Source organism: Arvicola amphibius, chromosome 7, assembly GCF_903992535.2.
Source record: "Arvicola amphibius chromosome 7, mArvAmp1.2, whole genome shotgun sequence".
NCBI classification, from domain to species: Eukaryota; Metazoa; Chordata; class Mammalia; order Rodentia; family Cricetidae; genus Arvicola; species Arvicola amphibius.
Genome location: NC_052053.1, coordinates 131,289,054 through 131,311,125, shown reverse-complemented (window position 1 = coordinate 131,311,125; position 22,072 = coordinate 131,289,054). Strand labels below are relative to the sequence as shown.

The following is a 22,072-nucleotide window of genomic DNA, read 5'->3' as shown; positions in this document are numbered from 1 at the left end:
CTTTATTTTCGTAACCTACTGTTTCTTATGGGGATGCCCTACACATCTACACAAACAAATTGGTATTTGTCTCCTCATTCTGCTTCTTACAATGCATTTAAGAAGCCTTAGGTGGATCAAGTAACTAGAGAGAGAGTCAGCAACTTTAATACTGCTTCCTTACGTCCTTATGGCAATATCTTCTTACCCTTGTTCTCTCAAGTTCTACATCTTTACCTTAATCCACCCTCTCCCACCCCCGGAAGTGTAAATAGTACTTCAATACCATTTTCATACCATATAAATTAGAATACCTGCCTACATGTTTGCTTTTATAAATAAAGTAGTGGATATATTTTGCCAGCTTCGCTGTTTTCTTTCTTGTGGAATTATTCATTTTTTACATTTGGACTCATTTTAAGATGGAATCAATTGTTGCATTTTGACATATTAGTGAGATACAAACAAGTAATGCATTAGTTTGAAATTCTTCACATATGACATAATACAATTTTTAGTTTTGATAGTAACTCCAAGTTCCAAAACCCATGTTTCAATATTTTCTTACATCCCACCAATTCCCTAAATTCCACCATTGGAGAATAGTCACCCCTACTCCTGCTCTATTAATAGTGTTAATGGGTTTACTATTCATCTCAACATCAAACTATTCCACATCTGAACTGCGTCTAGATGCTACCCTCTCCCTCTCATGCCCACTGAAATTCTGAAGTACAGCATAGCCTAGGCTTACGTTCCTAATTCGCACTTCCTGCCCTGGCCACGTCATGAGAATGACTTTCCTGACACAGATACTATTACCTTTCCCATGACTTTCCAGTTCCTGTTTCTGTAAAATGTATTGTCCACTGTTGTGTTCCTAGTGCCCTGGAGAGATTTCTGTCTTGAGGAAATAGCATAGCCTTTAAGTAGAGGAGACAATTAGGAACTAAACTCTGTTCTACCACTTACCAGTGGGTAAGTTACCAAGTCACCACGCCTCAAGTTCCTCTCCTATAAAATGGTACTAACTTAGGACCCATCTCAGAGATGGTAGGAGAGTTAAATCAGCTAGTACATGTTAACACCTTTGGTGAACACCCTGATTGCCAATTTGACCGGATTTAGAATCCCCAGATCTGCCTCTTGGTATTTATTGCTGTCTAGATTAGGCTGACTGAGGTAATCTGCCTCTAGCTATGGGCTGCGAGTCACGCCATTCCATGGTTTGGAGTCCTGGGCCAAATAGAAACTGGACGGGAACATTCCTGACTCTCTCTGCTTCCTGACTATGAACATAGATAGTGTGACCAGCTACCTCAAGCTCCTGTCTATGAATGACTATGAAACTATGAACCAAAATGAACTTTCCTTTCCTTCAGTGGCTGTCACGGTCAGGAGAAAAGTAACTAATATAGAAAGCTGTACTGATAAATAGGGCTTTGCTGTGATAAGCCTTACCACGTGGATCTCAGATCCTTGGTTTCGTGGAAGACTATGGAAGAGTGAGAACCTTGTTACCGAAAAGCCCTTGATTACCATAAGCGTCATTGTCCTGCTGGGGTTGAAAGACGAGAACGTGGAGAGAAATGCCAGTGCCAAAGGCTCAGTTTCAAAGGGGAACAGGGACTCCACTGGGCACTGGATTGGAGGCCAACCCAGTTACATTCTGGCAAAGCATTCAGGCTGCGAAATTGTTATTGCTCACCATTTGTATCCAGGTCTACAGTGATAAAGGTCAAAAGGTGGGGCCTAAAGGTATTTTCAATTGGATAGTTTAGCAAGGAAAACAGCTCTCAGAAGGGCAAAGTTTCAGCAGTGGGGCCATAGGAAACATGCCCTGAAGGCAAGATGTTAATCACCAAAGGCTCCAACTTATGAAAATGTAAATTCATTTGAAGGAAGAGAGCCTGAACTGAGAATGTCACTGAAGGAATTCCCTGATTATAGAAAGTACCTGCTGAGGAAAGTGTTCCCAGGGCCAGTACACAGAGACCGAGGCTACTATGGTCTCAAACCAGCATCCAAACCTGGTGAGATGCTCATGTGATATGGGATTTGTGAGCATGAAGCATGCAAAGTTGAGGGGGCCATGAAGTCTTGCACCACATTCCAGAGTGCGGGCGAAGCTTGGCAACATGTTTCAAGATCAGAGTCCTGCAGACTGGCAATGCAGACCCTGGGATGTAGGGATGCTAGAACCGTGCAGCGTCTCCTGAGCTACATGCAAAAGTGGTTAGGGGGAAGAGGGGGGGGGGGGGGGGGGGGGGGGGGGGGGGGGGGGGGGGCAGGCTGATTCCCGATGGCAGAATGAGAGTTGTAGGGGCTCTCCAAGCACATTGCATTCAAATGATTTCATCTGGAGGCGATGGCAGACATGGAGCTGCAAGATATGGTGTTTTCCCTGCTAGGTTTTGGTATTGTTTTGCTCTGATCTCTCTTTTCTAGTGTTTATTCTGTGATATTAGACATTGAAACTTGTTTTTTTTTATTTGTTTTTCTATTTCATAGGGGCTCATAGTAGCCTTAGTCTCAGAGAGATTTTGGACCTTTAAGCCGTGTTGAAATTGTTAAAGACCATAAATATTTGTTTGTTTGTTTTGTTTTTGTCTTTTGAGACAGGGTTTTCCTGTGTAGCTTTGGAGCCTGTCCTGGAACTCGCTCTGTAGACCAGGCTAGCCTCTAACTCACTGAGGTCCTCCTGCCTCTGCCTCTCAAGTGCTGGGATTAAAGGCATCCACCACCACTGCTCAACTCCACGAATACTTTTGAATTCAGACTGGATGTATTGTGGATCATGAGATGGTCACAAGCCTATAAGGATAAGGGGTAGAAAGATACACCTTCAAAATGATGCGTTTAGGTGTCAGACTGACAAGGGCTGGAGTTGTGACAGTTCACATTGTCAGCCTGATGGGATCTTGAATCACAGAGAGCTAGGACTCTGGACCTGTGAGACGATACTTCACTATACTAGTTGAATTGAAATGACCCACTCTAATTCTGTGCTGTGTATGGGTTTCATCATCCCTGAGCTGGGGCTGTGGACGGAATAAAAAGGAGAAAGTGAGATGAGCGTGAGAGTTTTTTGATCTTCACTTCCTGACTGTAGACACAATCTTGGCCAATGGCCTCAAGCTCTTGCTTCCATGACACCCTCCACCATACTGGGCTATATCCTTAAGTGGCTTTGGCTGGGTATTTTGTCACAGCCACAAGAAAAATAGCTAATTCAACATTTAACAAATGCATGCATGGCATACGATGGATTAATCTCTATATGAGGTGTGTGTGTGTGTGCATAAAAGTTCTCATGTGTAGGTGCACATGTATGCACATAATGTGTAGGCCTGAAGCTGGCATAGGGAGCCTCCCTCAACCACTCTCTACCTTATTTCCCAAAGCAGGATCTCACAGTTAGTTGAACACAGAACTCGCTAATGTAGCTAGCCTGGTTAGCCCACTCTCTCCAAGGACCCCTTCCCCCTGCCTTCCCGGGACCAGAATTCCACACAAACGGCCACACCCACCCACACGGGGTGTGGGAATCTACACTTCACTTCTCGTGCTTACAGGAGCTATAAACACTGAGCCTCATCTCCCCTGCTCCAAGCACGTGACTTCTTTTCTTATTGTGGTTGAAAATGTGACTTTTATTCACTTATTTTTGATTGTTAGGTTTTGGGTTCTTTGCTCTGAAGCTTATTTTGTAAGATTTCAGCACTGAGCTAAAAAGTAGTAAACACATTGTATACATTTTTTCATCAAATGTTTGGGTTACACCTTCACTGGCTTCTTAACCCCTGTTGTGGTGGTTTAAATAGGAATGGCCCCCATAGGCTCGTATATTTGAAGGCTTGCTTACAGGGAGTGGCACTATTAGGAGGTGTGGCCTTGTTGGAGAACGCGTGTCACTGGGGGTGGGCTTTGAGGTTTCAAATGCTCAAGCCAGGCCCAGTTTCTCTCTCTCTCTCTCTCTCTCTCTCTTTCTCTCTCTCTCTGCCTTCCTGCTGATCTGGATGTAGAACTCATAGCTACCTCTCCAGCACTATGTCTGCCTGCGTGCTGCCATGCTTCCCCACATGACGTAAATGGATTAGACCTCTGAAACTGTAAGCAAACCCAGTTCAGTGCTTTCCTGTCCAAGAGTTGCCATGACCAAGGCGTCTCTTCACAGCAATAGAATACCGATTAAGACCGTCACCAAGTCTAGAAATGCATAATCTCTAAGGAACACTTTGCTGGTATTACACTGCAATACAGGAGACATTATTAGACTTTAGCCTACTTTCCCAGGCCTCATGGCTACTTTGGAGCGAAACATGCTTCTCCACCCTTCCTACCCTTTGCATCTTCTATGAAGCACTGGTTACCTGGGACAGGACATAGCAGAGCCAGTGTTCTGCCGTATACAGCTTTCTCCTAACCACCCAACCCAGGGATTAGCACCGTCAAGTCATTCAACAAGTACTTGGTCAATGAACAAAATGTCAACCAATATTCTTCAGTTATCACTGCATAATGTAAAAAACACTGCCATCTATTTAGTGTTGATGGTGAATGTTCCTAACGCACAAATCTTCCCCGTACAACCACCCTTGCCTCTGGTCTCTGGGTGGTGATGCGGCTTGGTGACCACACACTGGATCCGCTGCCTTAAGCTTTTATTCACCATTAAGACATCTTATTTGATCAGACACTCCTATTTCTCTCTCTCTCTCTCTCTCTCTCTCTCTCTCTCTCTCTCTCTCTCTCTCTCACACACACACACACACACATTTCTTCTGTCTCAGTTTTGCATTGGTAAATTCCAACTCAGTGTGCAGATGCTATCCAGCCAGAAGAATATAGATGCTTAACATGACAGTTTCATGACATAGGCTGTGAAACCGCAGACAGCCTCCGGCTAATGATGGTAACCATGTTGTCAGACCCGCGTTTCACAGAGGAACACTGGCTGGTTTAATAAGGGAACAATATCCAGGCTCTCTCCGCTTCAGCCATGGCCCACCGTTCTATGAAACTTCACCTTCTCTGAGAAGAAGCCCTGGAGTGGCTTGTGATTTGACAGTCACCGTGAGAGCTATGAAGAACTCAGAGGCACTCTGGACCAGCCGGAGGTGACATGTTGGATCTGACCTTGAGGAAGCTCTGTGGGAAGGCAATGCTGCTGCTGTCCCTCATTAAAATCCAAAGTGAACGATTGCCAGTACGGTATCTGTGTGTCCACCGTTACCCAGCCTACCAGAAGCGTCTTATAATGGGAGCACAACAGCCTCTCAGAGGAGCCAGGTCAAGTTGGTATGTGTAACTCCTCAGAAGTTGTTAAAGAAAACAGGATGAATCAAACAGAGACCGCCGTGGTGTGTTGCAGGCTATCTATCCATCATCCAAACACTTGGGACCAGGAGTATTCCGATAGTAGGGTTTTCAGATTTGGGAAGTTTGCACAGACTTCCCTGCAGGGACTATCTGAAATGCACATTGCTCCAGAATCCAAAGATCTGGGGTTTGGGGCTTTGGGATGCTCAGCATGTACTCATTATGTTTCAGGGGTCATGTCTGGGCCAATGTATGAGGAACCACTTCAGTGTCTACATATATGGACAGGGTTAGGTTTTGACTTTTGATAAGCATTTTGATTGTCTTCAATCATTCTGTAACATAGTAGGAACACGTATGCTAGGTCCAAAACATCCCTGAGGTGGTTTGAATGAGAATAGCCTCATAGGTTTGTGTGTGTGAATGCTTGGTCATCATCAGGGAGTAGCACTACTTGAGAGGGATTAGGAAGTGTGACTTCATTAGGTAGGTGTGGCCTTGCTGGAAGATGTGTGTCAGGGGTGAGGGGAGGAGGGATTGCGGTTTCAAAACCCCAAGCCAGTTCCAGTGTCTCTGTCTTCCTGCTGCCTGCCAGTCTAGAAGTAGAACTCTCAACTCCTTCTCCAGTACCATGTCTGCCTGCTGCCCTTCTCCCCACCATGACGATAATGGAATAAACCCTCTGAAACCGTAAGCAAGCTCCAAATAATGTTTTCTTTTATAAGAGTTGCTGTGGTCATGGTATCTCTTCACAGCAATAGAACAGTGACCCAGACAACCCCCAAATGAAATTTAGATGGTATATGAAATCACTAAATTTATATGTAAAAATATTGCATAGTTAAGTGTTTAAGCTATTTTATTTAATCCCAGATCATTCCTTAAATCATTTTTACTTAAATAAATGATATTATAGTTTCTTGATTATAGGGAACATGAGATTACAATCTAACTCTCTAGTATTTTCACTAATTAAAATACTTTGAACAAAGCAAAACACGGATTCATATGCTAAAACAGTTTAACATCCCTGAAACTAACACCTCTGAAATTAAAATACAGTACAATGTGATACCCATTATCCCACTCAATAAATATTATATAATGAATGTATTCATTGAGCAAAACAAGAGCAACAACAATAAGATTAAGGAGTAAAATAATCTTAGCTTCCATCTATTGTGTTCCCGCAGGATAATAAGTCTTTTCCGCTTGAAAGTGATGCCCTGTAGATCTGTTCATTAAAGCCTTTCCCTTGGCCTCAGTTTTCAAGGGCTCCTCAATGTTCCACCCCTCCTTGACCCCCAGACAGACTGTTTATTTTCTCTGGGCAGCCTCGGGCTAGTCTGCTCAGTAGTTTATTCAGTTGTTCTTGCTGCTGGCCATGAGTTCCCACAGCCAAGGCCTGCCGACAATTCCCCCTAGACAATTCCTCCTAGCCACCATGTCAGGCAATGTCAATCACGGGGCAGTGATGTGGAGCCCACAGTTAAGCGAAGGAGCATACAGGTGTTAGCCTTGCCAGCTGCTAGGTCTTTGACCTTGGGGGAGTTGTTTAATCTCTCATGGTCTGATTTCTAAGTTTATAAATTGGAGATAATGATGCTGAATGCATGGGATCTGTGAAAGCATTTAAAATGAGCCGCGGTGGAAAGGATCAGCAAGATGTGGGTTCCTTGTGAACAACTGGCACTGTTTTTCAGAAGGAACATTCCTTTTGAATCCGACCTTCCTCTCAGGTTCAGCTTCCTGCCTGTCCTGTTCACTTTTGTGACAATAGCATCTAACACAGACTGCCACCCGACTGATAACTGTGAAATGAATCAAAATACAGACACAATTCCTTATTAGAATTTTTTAAAAAAAGACAAAGAACCACTTACAGTTACAATGCCTAGTGTCTTAGCTAAGGTTTCTATTGCTGAAACAAAACACCATGACCAAAAAGCAAGTTGGGGAGGAAAGGGTTTATTTGGATTACACTTCAGCATTGCTGTTCATCCTCAAAGTCAGGACAGGAAGTGAAACAGGGCAAGATCCTGGAGGCAGAAGCTGATGCAGAAGCCACGGAGGGTTGCTGCTTACTGGCTTCTTCTGCCCACTTTATTATAGAAGCCAGGACCACCAGTTCAGGGATAGCACAACCCACAATAGGCTGGGCCCCCTCCCGCACTGATCATTAATTGAAAAAATGCCTTACAGCTGGGTCTCATGGAGGTGTTTCCTCAGCTGAGGCTCCTTCCTCTGATGACTCTAGCTTGTGTCAAGTTGACACGCAAAACCCAGCCAATATACAACAACAATAGTATACAACAACAGGGAGAGAGAGAGAGAGAGAGAGAGAGAGAGAGAGAGAGAGAGAGAGAGAGAGAGAGGGGTATCGCCAGGAACCATCCACTTTGTTTTTTTTTTTAAGATTTTATTTATTGTGTATGCAACGTTCCTACTGCCTGTATATTTCCATGCCAGAGAGGGCACCAGACCTCATTACAGATGGTTGTGAGCCACCATGTGGTTGCTGGGAATTGAACTCAGGACCTCAGGAAGAGCAGTCAGTGCTCTTAAGCTCTGAGCCATCTCTCCAGCCCCCACCCACTTTGTTTTATTAAGACTGGGATTCTCTCCGGCGGTGGTGGCACACACCTTCAATCCCAGTACTCCAGAGGCAGAGGCAGGCGGATCTCTGTGAGTTCGAGACCAGCCTGGTCTATAAGAGCTAGTTCCAGGACAGGCTCCAAAGCTACAGAGAAACCCTGTCTCGAAAAACCAAAAAAAAAAAAAAAGAAAGAAAGAAAAGAAAAAAAAAGACTGAGATTCTCACTATAACCTGGAGATTGACAATTAGGCTAGACTGAATGGCTAGCAAACCCCAGGGAGCTGCCTCTATCTCTGCCTCTCCAGTGCTGGGATTATGAGCACACACTCCCACACTGTCCAGTGAGGACCGAACTCAAGTCCTTATAGTTACATGGCAAATACTACTGACTATCTCCCTAGCCCTGCAACAACTGAAAAAACTGAAATGATGATATGTATGTGCATCTCTGTGCAGTCATGCGCACGAGAGAGCAGGGGCCCAGGACATCAGAGGCATCCGAATCCTTGGAGTGGCTTTAGTTAGCTACCCGATGGGGCTAAACTGAACTTGGCTCCCCTGCAAGAGCAGTACACACTCCAACAACTAATTTTCTGATGGTCCAAATAAATGGATGCAATGAAGTAAAATGTGAAAAGCCTCCTGGCATTCGTTCTCCTGTAATTACAGAGGGCAACAGAGGGCATGGCTAGTGGTTGCCTCGATGACTAACATCTTCTAATATCGACCTGTGCGCGTGCTCCCAACACGGCTATTATAGGCAACGAGAGTCACTCGCCGGTTTAGTAAATATTTATGGCGTGCTTAGGATGGAGGAGGTTCCAGAATAGATATAATACTTGTGAACACCAGCATCCCTGGGGGGGACAGAACAAAGGATGTTGTTTTTTAAAGCTCACAGCCTCAGATGGCTTGAGTTTTCACCCCAAAAGAGTAGGTGTCATATGCGGTAGCCTGTTCTTTTCTCTGTTTCAGATATCACTCAGAGTGGTGATATCTGCCACTGAGGCAGAGTGGGTAATCCCCTTTGGTTGTTGGTGCAGATGGCACAGAAACAAACCACGTGGGGAGGGTGTGGACCCTGACGTGAACGCTGCACAAAGCAGGTGTCTCTGGAACCTGCGCACATACCTCACAAATAGGCGTGACTTTTGTTTTTCTGTACTAGCTCTAAAGACAAATTGTAATTAATAAAAGCAAACAGGTTATGGAGGTCAGGACAAGGGAGTTGCCTCATGCCCTGGATGCTCTCCTCCCGTTGTTACAACACAGGGCAAGCAGCAAGGGGAGGGGAGGGCAGGCCACAGAGGGCAGCCCAGCAAGAACTGATTGCACCTCTTTTGTAACCCAGATTCAGGTGATCTCACATACAGCATGCTAAGCAGACGTGTGTCCTTCCTGCTCTCCAACTCACGTGGGCTAATAGCCCCCACGAGTAGCTCTGGAACCCATTAATCAAAGAGGAAGGCCCCAGAGCTGGTGGTTTGCTGAGTTAACAACCTGGATCTCACTGCCGTACCTTTATACACTGAGATCAATCGGCCTGGATCCAAAATAGACAATAGTACCACGGTAACAAGGATGCGCTGCATCTTCCTTCCCTCATCCCTGTCAGGGAAGCCGTACCCATCGCATCCCGGCTGAGCCTTATGCTTGCTCAGCTCCCTTCGTGTCCCGTGTCCTCCTGGCCACTAATGACAGAAACAGATCGCTGGCTGCAGCAGGGAACAGAGGACTCGGGAGGAGAATAGCAGTGCGGCCGCTGGAGAAATAACGAGCAGACAATGTCTGAGGATGAAGGGCACCATAAAGAGGCGGGAGGGCGGGCCAAAGAAGGATGGGAAGAGACAGGGGCAGGAAGGAAAGACGAACCTAACAAATTCCACCCACCTCAGTCGAAGGCTGAGCTGACCCAGCTCTGAGGAAGGGTCCCTTCTCCCTCGCTGGCCTGTGAGGAACAGCTGTATCAGTTGGCTGAAGAGCTGAGTGCTGGCTTGCACAAAGCCAGAAGCAGGGAAAATCTTTTTGTAAAATTTTAACTTTAATTTTTTGAGAATTTCATACATGGGTATACTGTATTGACATCATTTCCACCCCCTCCTTTTCAATGCCTCCCTGTTTCCAGCCACACCTTGACTCGAATTCATGACTTCTTCTGTGATTATTGTTCTCTCTCTCTCTCTCTCTCTTTCTCTCTCTTACACACACACACACACACACACACACACACACACACACACACACACAAATTGATGCCATGACCACTCAATGGTATGGTTAGGGGTAAGGTTTTTATTGTAGATAGAACAGCCAGAGGCATCTGGAAGCATCCAGAGCAGAGAGAAGAAGAAATACTCTGAACATGGCCAGCAGATAGCCAGGACTGTAGAGAACAGCAGCAGGAGATAGAGAATAGAATAGAGAATGCTGAACAGAGACAGACAGACAGGCAGGCAGACACACACACACACACACACACACACACACACACACACCCGGGGGGGGAGGGCTACAGGGGGGGGGAGGAGAGAAGCAAGGCTATGAGAATGAGCCGCTATGGGGAGGAGCCGTGAGCTAGAAGGAGTTTAGGACAGGGGACAAGGTGAGACGAGCTAGGATGGTATAACTTGGAAATGGCAACAGATACTGTGCTGAAGGAGCCTGGAGGAGCAAGAGCTGGGATGCCTAGGAGGCACCAAGGTAGCCATAGGTCCCTTCTGCCAGAGCCACGGGAAACCCAGCTTCACAAGTCCCTGGAAATACTGGCTTTTATCTAAACACCAAAAATCCCCCTCTAGTCCAGGATGAGCTCATTGGACTGCCTCTTGGAGTCTGGGGAACTGGAGTTTCTTTTGAACCTAACAACACACACATACACACACACACAACCTACTGAGTCCGGCTGGCATTACCGGTATTGTCCATGTGCTTAGGGCTGACTCCTTAGGACTGGAAAGCCTATCAGTGGGCACATCACTGGAGGGAACTGCTTCCCCCTCAGCAGCCTCAGCCTGTGACTCTTTGACCAGAAGCTGGGAAAATCTTATTCAGGCTCTGTTCTGTGTGAGCAGCTAGGGCTGGTGGAGGAAGGGGAGGTAAGAGGTAAAATCTGTTGCAGGGGGAAAAAGTTTGCTGGTCTCTGGTACCTTTGTGTTTCCCTTTATGTAAAATACCTTCTCCTTTATCCCCTCCCACTTAGCTGACCATCAGCAGCAGGACAGAGACAAAACCAAAACCAGGACGAAAAGAGGCCAGGTCCGAATGTGTATAGAGTGCCCAAGGCTTTGGCCTTGTTTGCGCACCGAGCTCATTAGTGCTGATTCTGGATTGACCAGATGGTATACAATTTTGCTCTTCTCTGTAGTTTTCTTAGGGGAGCGAAGGTCAAAGTTCACATTATGTGTGACTGCAAGGAAGTTTGGTGTCCCACTAAGTTCTCCTTCCTGCATGCTTCTCAAAATCAAGGACTAGGCAAGCACTCCACACTTTGACCCTAGCATGGAGTCCACACCTGCTCAGCCCTTACAAGCACCTGGCTCTGACTCCTACCCACCTTCCCCAGGCTCTGCCAGGCTTCTCTTTGTGCCTTACTCAACCACAAATGCACGGCATCCCCACATCCCCCAAAGCAACAGACACCTAAAGACCTGGCACAGAGAAGGGACTAAAGCTGGAGAAAGTGTTTTCTCAAGAAAGAAATGATACATGCGCGCGCACACTCACACACACACACACACACACACACACACACACGGCCCCAGCCTCTGCTGCACTGGTTCAGTACTGCAGACACAAGTCTTCTTGCTTTCCTGATGGGAACGTCCTCTCTGTGTTTGGACTTTTGGGGTCTTTTGTTGCTGTTGCTGTTTTTTTGGTTATAACATACTGGGTCTCATGTAGCCTAAACTCGCCTTGAACTCTCTAAGTAGTTGAGGAACTCTTGATCCTCCTGCTCCCAACTCCCAGTTGTTGGGGTTATAAGAGTGACGTGGGACACCCTGCCTGGTTGGAAGTGACTTTCTCTTTTATGAGGAATGATGGTGGTTAGTCTCCTGAGCTCTCTTATCGGGACAAGTCCCTGGGGTTTGGTTGGTCCCACCAGCCACACCGCACCTCTGATTTCTACCAAGGGATAGGTTACAAGCATGGAAGTGTGAAGAAGAACCCTGAGAAAAATCTGGTGTGAGCCGTCACCACCGCAAGAGGTGACACAGGAGTGTCTCACAGAGAAGCGTGTCCTCACTTTATTTTACCTTTTTCCGTTTTCGTTTTTGTTTGTTTGTTTTTCAAGACAGGGTTTCTCTGTAGCTTTAGAGCCTGTCCTAGAACTCTCTTTGTGGACAAAGCTGGCCTCGAGCTCACAGAGATCCATCTGCCTCTGACTCCCAAGTGCTGGGATTAAAGGCGTGCGCCACCACCGCCCGGCTGCTCTATTTTATTTCTATAGAACGATGCCCATGATAGAAAACGGAAGGTTAGCAACAGACAGCTTAAGAGGGCTCCAGCTTTTGAAACACAAGGCTGAACAGCATGTTCTTCCTCAGACCATGGCAGACCTGCCTCAGCCCTAAAATAAGAACACAGAGAGAGTGTCTTGTTTATTGTGATGGCTGAGATAATAAATTGATACGACAAGTCCCATTTTAGAGTGCCTGAATGAGGATCTATCGGAGCAGATGGGGCGCTAGGAGGAGGAAAAGCTCAGAAAGTGGAATTAGATTTGTATGACACAGCAGCTGCTCAGAAAACTGAAGAACTCTCAGAAGTAATTTCCCAGGGGACAATGTGGTGGGCCACAGTGACGGGAGATGGGGCCAGATCAGCCCTGGGACTGCAGATGACAACCAGCTATATTCCCCATAAAGGGACTGGTGAGTAATGAATGTTCAAAGGTTAATCTTCTAAAATGTTAATTGCCTTTGACTCGACATCATCAAATGGAATTCTGAAGTGTGATCGCATGTTAAATGTACCCCTGTGGAAATCACAGATAGTGCTGCATGACTGCTGGGGACTTCCTGGAAAATGACAGGCAAACAAGACAGTCAGACGAAAGCATTCTGCTAGCAGATAGGCCTCAGAGGACAGACAGACAGTTATCTTTCTTTTTTTAAAAAATATTTATTTATTTATTTATTTATTTATTTATTTATTATGTATACAATATTCTGTCTGTGTGTCTGCTTGCAGGCCAGAAGAGAGCATCAGATCTCATTACAGATGGTTGTGAGCCACCATGTGGTTGCTGGGAATTGAACTCAGGACCTTTGGAAGAGCAGGCAATGCTCTTAACCACTGAGCCTTCTCTCCAGCCCAGACAGTTAGCTTTCTGAAACTATAAGCATCTGCTGCGAAATTAATTTTAGACAAAGGAGGTGTGGTAGTTTAAATGTAATTGGATCCCATTATCTCATAGGAGGTGTGGCTTTGTTGGATTGGGAATGGCCTTATTAGGGGAAGTGCATCACTGTAGGGGCGGGCTTTGAGGTTTCCTAAGCTCAGGATACTGCCCAGTGTCTCAGTTGACTTCCTGTTGCCTGAAAGGTGTAGGACTCTCAGCTACTACGCCAGCCCAGCACCACGTCTGCCTGCACGCACCCTTGCTCCTCACCCTGATGATAATGAACTGAACCTCTGAAAGTATAAGTGAGCCATCCCAATTAAATGTTTACTTTATAAGAGTTGCCACAATCATGGTTTCTCTTCACAGCATTAGAAACTCTAAGACAGGAGGCAGAGGGCAACTCTTAGGTTGGCCTGTCAGGTTGCTAAAAGCCACTGGGATGACAACAAAGGTGTTGAGCTTGGGGCTGACACCATGGCAGCTGTCTGGGGGAGGTGATCAGGTGCTAGTAATGGATGAGTGGGGAGTGGATTTGGCAGGAGGGCTGCCAGCCACCTTTTAGGCTTATCTTCTGCTGCAATCCTAGCCCACAATGAGTTCATATGTTCCAGGGTAAGAGCTTGAGGATTAGAAATGTTAGGTAGGAGGAACAGAGATAAGAAAGAAACACAGGATAGTACCAGCAGGGCAACTAAGTGGAATCTGAATGCTGAATTCTGAGTTCTGAGTTTGCCTGTGTTTATTTTTCATACGTTTTTATACCGTATTCAAAACGGGAGGAAGAAGGCAAAAGACTGCTTTAGCATGATACAAAGGACAACCAGGACAGTTATTTGCTCCAGTATTTGAGACATCAAGTCATTAATTCTGAGAAAAGCATTAGATGTTTGGAGCAGTGAACCCACCCTAGGCCAAGAATCCTGTAAGCAGCCACTCCCTAAGTTAAACCTCCTATTTCAAAAGAAGGAGCAGAAGGACACTTGAATTCTCTGACCTTTGGTCAGGATGGAGTGGATCTACCTCTTTGGGCCATCTTAATGTCCAAAACACCAAGTAACTACACCCTAGGTCAGGATCTCTTGTTTTGTAGCCACACCTGTTGTCAACAACTTGGAAAGAGCAAAAATAAGTTCAAACTCTCTGACCTTCAGACAAGGTGAAATAGGTTCAATTTTGTGTTCCCACATGGGAATGGAATCAGGTTTTGTGTTTGCAGTTAGTATCAGCCGAAGTAGGGTTGGGTCCTCTTTAAGAGAAAGAATATGGACTTTAGAAGACAAAATTCCCAGGGCCCCTTTTTCCTCCACTGCCCTTGAATAGGTCCATGTAAGCCTGTCAGCAATAAGTCTCTAAACTTTCCCAGTGAACCATCTCATGGGTACATCAGTGTGAGGTTTCAAACCTGGGATGAATGCTCCCCCCCACATCAGCTGAGGCAAGCGAATCTTCCTTCTGCTTTCAGCCTGAGCTCCTTTCTTTCTCTCTCCCAAAGAGGTAGCTTTTGCCGAGACTGGATACATTATGTTCACAGTCAGGACAGTTAATAAATAAATACAAAGTGAACTGATTCCTGACTGTGAACATGGGCTGGTGACACCTACATTCAAGATGATGAAACTTCTCATCAGTTAAAAGTTAATCTAGGTGAGATTTAACTCACCCAGAGCTAGTTATGTCTTCTAGATGATTCCGAATCTAATCAACGTGACAGTGAAGATTAGACATCACAGCAGTCAACCATCAGGGCTGCTGCCCTCTCTAGCTGGAGCCAGGCCAGAAGCCCAGGAGTGAGCCTGGGCTCACTTCCGCTCATTTCCTCTTAGCCTCCGAATCATTTTATTTCCTAAGCATCTCTCAGACTCCCTTCTTTCTCTGTTCTTACCGCTAGGACCAGAGATCTGACAGTCTCTGCCTCTTTCCTGTTCCATTCCTAAAGCCCTCCAAACTGGTGCATTTTCTATCCTTACAGCATCTTAGAATTTTGTTCTTTCTTCATTCTAGTGCAGGTAGACCTTGACTATATAATACTCCCTATAAAGAAGCCTCTTTAGAGCCCCAAGGGCTCCGTGACCTCACCACTTTGTACCTTAAACTTGTGGCTCTTAGGACCTGGCTTTAACCTTTGTACACTGTTCAGAGTCCTTCGCTAATTCTCTGAACGTTCAAGCTTCTGATTCCTGATTTGAAATCATTCTCCTTTCACCAAAGCTCTCCTCTTCCCCAACTTCCTTCATAATGCTCACCTTTTCTGGTATGATGGTTATGTTGATGGCTAATTTTATGTTTAAAAGTTCAAAGTATCTATGCTTAAGAAAACTACACAGCAATATTAGACCTCCAAAAGTTAAAAGCTGTTAAGGGTTACATTTTTTCACAGCTGTTTCTGCCTGTGTAAACAAGCTTACTTTACATAAGATGACCTTCCGTTTGCATAAGAACAAATTGTAACTTTGTGTTCTTTGCCTTTATCAACCCCTAACTGAAGTGGCTGGGCTCTGAATTCCGGAATCCCAAGTCTCGGGTGTAGACCTGGGGTTAGAATCTGAGTAAGAGAATCTTTGTTAATGTTTATTGATGGTCAGACTGGTGACTCTCTGAACAACTCCAGACCCATAAAACAGGAAGCCTTCTCCAACACCCACCTATCTACCCTCAAACCAGTGCTTTCTCTGTAACCACACAGGCAACACTGCACTGAGGCACTCAATGAACCACATAGGGTGGTTTGAAAGAAAAGCCTCCAAAAGGAGTGGTTCTATTAGGAGGTGAGGCTTTGTTGCAATGGGTATGGCTTTGCTGGAGGAAGTGTGTCACCGTGGGGGTGGGCTTTGAGGTCTCATTTATGCTCACGCAACGCCCAGTGTCCTACACCACTTCCTGTTGTCTGCTGATCAAGACGTAGCACTCCCAGCTCCAGCACCATGTCTGCCTGCACACCACCAGGTCCCACCATGATGACAATGAACTAAACCTCTGAAAGTATACGTCATCCCAATTAATTGTCTTCCCGTAGAAGAGTTGCCATGGTCGTGGTGTCTCTTCACAGCAATAGAAACCCTGACCAAGACCCCACATTAAACGTCCTCGTCTCTATCTGCTTCTCCCTCTCCTTTCTCACCTGTGGACTCCCTGCACCTGGGAGCCACATCCGATTATTCTGTATTCCCAGAATTTAGCAGAATACAGGTCCACCAGATTGTTTTGAATGAATAAAAAATGGATGACCGAATCAGTCACACGTAAGTCATCCTCTGTGACAAAGCAGAGAGGGACACAGATCAGAAAACTCACCCTGGGGTGTCCCAGAGCATGAAGGTAGGTGGGAGAAAATTCATCCTGAGGTGTATGTAATGGTCTGTCCTGTCCCTTTAAGAGACAAGCCCCTCCCTCTTCGAGCCTGCTAGCGCGCATGCGCTCTCTCTCTCTCTCTCTCTCTCTCTCTCTCTCTCTCTCTCTCTCTCCTTCCCTCCCTCTCCCTCCCTCCCTCCCTCCCCTTTTACTAAATAAACTATATCCAAACTCACTCTGCATGGCGTCTGTCTCTGTCTCTCACCTGCCGCAGCTCCTCGTGGGACCTGGCTGCCCCCTCGTGGCCCACTGCGCCCCTCTGATAATTGCAGTGTTTTCGACCTGGGGTGTCCCTGAGCATGTAGACAGGTGGGAGAAAACTGCGGGACACCGAGAATAATTACCAGAAAAGTAAGAGGATCCACGAGAACTGTCGTCATCTTTGTTTTTATCTGCAAGCTAAGTTTCGGGGATGGATGCGAATTGCTTTTAGAATGCAGGCACTTAGCAGGACACCCGCCATGCTGCTGTAATGGAGGGGTCCCATTGCTCGATAGGCCTTGGAGACAGGCCCTGCTCTTCACCTTAAGCCGGCTCTGCTGCCTTTCCACCAGCGTCAAGGACTGATGTCAAACAGCAGAGAAGACGGGGAGAGGAAAAACAGCTAGCTTCAGGGAAGCCAGAGCTGCCGCAACTTCCGGACAGATGCACACACCTGGCCTCAAGGGTGTAATGACGTCACTACTTGTGCATCCAGATAGCCAAATAAAGCCTAGAAGTTTTACTCACAAAGGAAGAAAGGACAACCAGATGGCTAATGTGAAGGGGGGGGGGGGGGAAGTAGTACAATCGGAACTAGAAGCCAGGGTTCATGAAAGTTATTGGGGAACAAACAAATGAAGATTAAGGCAGGCTGATACTCTGTCAAGTTTAAGTCTAAATTAGGGCCAGGATGGGATGTAGTTTAGTGATAGAGAACTTGCTTAGCGAGTCTGGGTTCCATCCTTAGTGCTATCCCCAAAATTAAAGAAAAGTAAAAGGAGAAATGAGGTAAGGGTAGTGAGGATAAAGACATTTAGAACTGAAGATTGCTTTCAATTTGTTCCTAAAGAAAGAATTACTTTTTGCCAACATCAACAGAGAGAGAGAATTTTTGTTTTTGTTTTTAATGTTAGAGGCTTAAACCTGGAGGTTTTAGTCTTATAACCAGGATACCGTACCTCTCCTTACTCATCTGGAAGAAAGGAGAAGGCGATTTAGAGACATTCAAGGAGAAAGAAGGCAGAAAGTTGGAAGTGTGGTGCCCACCAGCTTTCTGGGCCCCTGCTACTTGGGGCCCAAGCACCAACGTCTTCCACCCCAACCTGACTACACCCCCGGCCGGTGCTATCATCTATGGGTCATTCCTTCCTACTCTCCAAGTGGCATCGGAGGCTGCCTTCTGCCTCCGTCACCCTTATTCATTCCTAGCCCGGTACATCAAGGTCTATGCACCTACAGCAAAGGAAAGGAAACAGGCAACACAATTGGCGGTCAGTGAGTCTGATTCTGAGGACAATGTGGAGAGCTGAGACCCTGCCTTTGCTGCTGTACCCTCTTTTCTGAGAGGAAGAGACAAGGCACACACTCGCGTCCCACTGAATACCTTCCTGTTGTCCGTGGCTGGAAGAATCTAGACCTAGATAGCAGATCTGCAGAATCCATCCATGAATAATGGAGCTCAGAGAACACGTCCCTCTTGAAGACATATAAAAAATGTAAACATTCTTACTTCTCTAAGTGGCAACTGCCCGACCATTGAGGTCCCCTTCTATCCTCTTAGCTACTCCTGTGTTCTCCTAAGCAATCCGCTTCCCTCCTTATTCTCCTCCTTACCACCTTCTGGGCCCTGTATTTGCTTTTAATTTTCTCTAAGTTCTCTTACATAGGATCAAGTTCTGGCTTTTTTTTTCAAACCAAAGAAGCCATTTATAGTGTCTGCCAGGTAGCCATGGTTCCAGGTCACGTGCACAGACTCTTAGTATGGTGGCTTAGGTCGGCGAGATGGCTCCGTGGTAAAGGTGCTTGCAGCCACGCCTGAGGACCAACCTGAGTTCAAGGCCCTGGTCCTAGAGAAGGAATTCACATTCGTGAAGGTAGGCACGTGCACACACACGAATGTGTGTAAGAGTTTTCAAAATCAAAAGGCCCGAGACTCTTGTCCCTGAACAATGTAACTGTAGTAGGCTACTGACCTATAGTTACGCCATCTCGTGAAAGTATGCCTAAGAGTATTTTAAGTGCTAAAACTATCTTGGGTAACACTGGTGTCTGGACCAACCCTAAATTCCTACGCAATGGGACCCCGAGCCAAAGGTTAACCGACCACTGAAGTGTTCGCTCTCCACTTCTGCAAGCAACGCCAGCTTGCTGCAGATAACCAGAGCTGCCTTCTGTGAACAGCACCGCTGTAGAGGTTGGGGATGCTTCCCACTCATCTGCGTGGGGCAGCCCCACAAGCTCTACTAAAGACTCACTTAGGCCTCTCGGGAGCTTTTCTTTTCAAGTACCCCATAAAATAACATCATAACTAAGACTCCGGTTTCCTATTTGCAAATAGCCAGGGTGGTTCTTACCTTGTTCTCAGCTTCTGAGATGTACACATCGTGTCCTCGTAAAGTTGTTCACGTAACATTGGCACCTAGGGATCACCGATAAATGGCAGCTGTTATGGAACAATACTGGCAAAATAAGCTGACATCAAGCCGAAAGCCTAGCCAATCCCAGCTGTTGGCACAAGGAAAAAGGAAAGTACCATCAAATACTGGGATGAATGGCACACATCCCTTCTGGAACAACCTTTTACTGTACAGACAGAGAATGGACCAGAGCCAGAAGGAGAACAGGGTAGTTTTACTGCAGTCAGCCTAGACAGGGCCTCCTGGGTTTGGCCTTTGTAATAATAGGAAGTGCTGAGTCACCCGGTCCCTGGAGAGGGTGGGGCAGTGGCAGGCCTCCCAGAGAGCTGTCCAGGCCCACTCTATCCACCCTGGTCTCTTGACCCACTTACGGCTGACCTTGTCTTTCCCGTCTCTCACCCACTGATCCAACTGGTTATTTTCCTGCTCTGAGCACGAGCTTCCTACCCCCGTGTCCGATGCAGAGCTCAACAGGCAGGTGCCCTAAGGGACACCTGGGAATTTCCGTCTTCACGTTAGAGGAGGCCCTGGGCAGAAAGAAGTGCCAACTCTTTTTGCTAAGAACCCTGCTTGGGTTCTTAGACGTGATAAATGAAAGGGAGGAGGGGCCAGTCAGAGTCCTGTACAAAATGGACACGGATGTAAGTGAAGCCAAGGGGAGAATGAGATGGGTATTCTAGAGGACGGAACTCCATCTGTGCCTTCCGGGAGGTGCTATGGTCTCAAGATGTCTTGCCGTCTCTCCTCTGCTACAGGTTATTTCTCTAAGTACCAATTTTAGATGTTAATTGGCCCTTGCTCCCTACACTTGCAACTATGGCGTGGCTTGTCTGCTTCTCAGGCTGTAGACTCGGATGTCATGAGTTAGCAGAGATGGCTGACACTCTCAGCAATAACAGCAACATGACTTCTAGCGTCTCTAGGACCCAGAGAGCAGGCCTTTGGAAAGACTCCTGCCTTCTCCATGATAAACTGACCACTCCCAGCACCGTTTCTTCCAAGTTCCACTTCCTGTTTCCTCGTTTGTGAAATACAGAGCGGTTAGATCTCAGGTGTGAGGACCAAGCCGTCAGAAAGGCCTCTTCTGTCCTCACTTTTCTTGCAACCGTGACCGCAAGCCTGTGACATGACAGAGCACAGGGGCTTAGTGGTTGAGAAAACAGCAACCACCACCTCAGCCACTTCCTCTTCCTCTTGGGTACCAATCTCTGAGATTATACTCTTGAAGCAGAGGGAGCTCCCAGCCCCTCCAGTGAGACAGAGATGAGATAGGGAGCCCCCCACCCCGACTTTCTCCATGCTGAGCCCAGGGTGCCACAGTGGCAGCTGAGCCTTTCCTTCCCTCCTCTAAACCCATCAGCCTAGTTCCCTTGCAGGGGGTACTTTCCCGGCACAGAACAGGAGCTATGCTCCCCAGAGAATGCTGTGCTGTTACCGCATTCCTTGACAGTGAGATTCCTTTTCTTGTCCCATACTTTTAAAGGCTTGCCTGCTGCCCACAAGGTCTTAAAAGTTCTAGCTTTGACCTTGGTGCTGAGACCACTCCTCAGCTTAAGTTCTTGAGTTGATTAAGTTTAAGTTCTCTGTGCTAAGGTCCACTCCTCAGTCTGTAGGCTGCCATGCCTGGGCAGCCATCCGTCATCTTCTGCCTGTCCATGAAAAGAACAGACACAGCTTGTTCAGCTTAATTTTTGTTGTCATTATTGAGAAGTCAGATAGAATCATGCAAGAAGAATTGAAAATTTTTAACCATAAAAGTGTATTAAAGCATTCTTTTATTAACAATTCTGATTATAAAATGACTACAAAGTCATTTTACAAGATATAAAAATCCAGGAATGTTTAACCATCAGCAATAAAGAACATGATAATCTCACCATCCGAGAGCAGCAATTGTCCACATGTTCCCGCTGGTCTGATCTTACTTCTCTACAACTGATAATGGAAATTGCCTTTAAAAACATAAGTAAGAGCTCTGTTTCATAAAAGATGGGGATTGTCTTAGAGCTTTAGCATGTAGATTTGCTGGTATCTCCACTGTGGAAAGAGAGGTGTTGGGGACCCGTGCGATGACTCAGCAGGTCAAGGTGCTTCTCCTCATGCCCAGTAGCCTGAGTCTGGCCCTGGGACCCACGTGATGAAAGCCGAGAACAGACTCATAAAAAGGCGTTCTTGAACTCTATCATACACACACTGTACACACATACGTGCGTGTGCATGCACACACCACACACACACACACACACACACACATGAGTATGTACATAGTAAATAATGTGACTTTAGAATAAGTGTTCCTAAGATTGAGTAAACTGAGTACCCGGACAGTGAGTTCATCATTCATCCAAATGGGCTCCAAACCTGTCTCATTCCCAGAGTACAACGACGTTCTAAGAATTTTCATGCTGAGACGTGAGACTCTGCCGAGAGAGTGGATAAGAGGTAGGCACTGCTCCTCGGACTCAGATCTCCCCAGGCTGCCGCTAAAGCTATGGAAGGAAGGTTCTCTGTGTTCAGATTTTATTTGAAAAGAGGTTTATTTCTCCACGCATTCAAAATACAGAAGCTGACTAGAAAGCAAGGGAGAGAGTCCTCTGAAACTCCACAAGGCTCCTTAGCTGGAAGTCCACGAAGGAGAGAGGAGAGGAAACTCTTGGCCCTTGGGGCCCCTCTTCAAGCACAGCGTGAGCCTGGGTCACGTGTAGCCTCCCGGGGGGGGGGGGGGGGGGGGGGGGTGGGCTGCCAGCTGCAGATAAAGTCACAGCCGCAGGGGCCAGGGCTGTTGTCCCGGCATGAATAAACGTCATCAAGGACAGAGATGCAGCTGCAGTTCTACTAAAAACATCTGGGCTCAGATAAAACTAT

At 46.4% G+C, this 22,072-nt stretch overlaps 1 protein-coding gene across 1 annotated transcript in view; it reads right to left on the bottom strand.

The window, feature by feature from the left end:
• Nucleotides 1–19,169, bottom strand: part of Ifrd1 (interferon related developmental regulator 1) — a 47,089-nt gene extending 27,920 nt beyond the window's left edge. The window contains exon 1 of the mRNA XM_038335896.1: nt 19,145–19,169. The gene's annotated coding sequence lies outside the window, so the exon portion shown is untranslated. The remainder of the gene's footprint in view (nt 1–19,144) is intronic.
• Between the last annotated feature and the right edge of the window lie 2,903 nt (nt 19,170–22,072).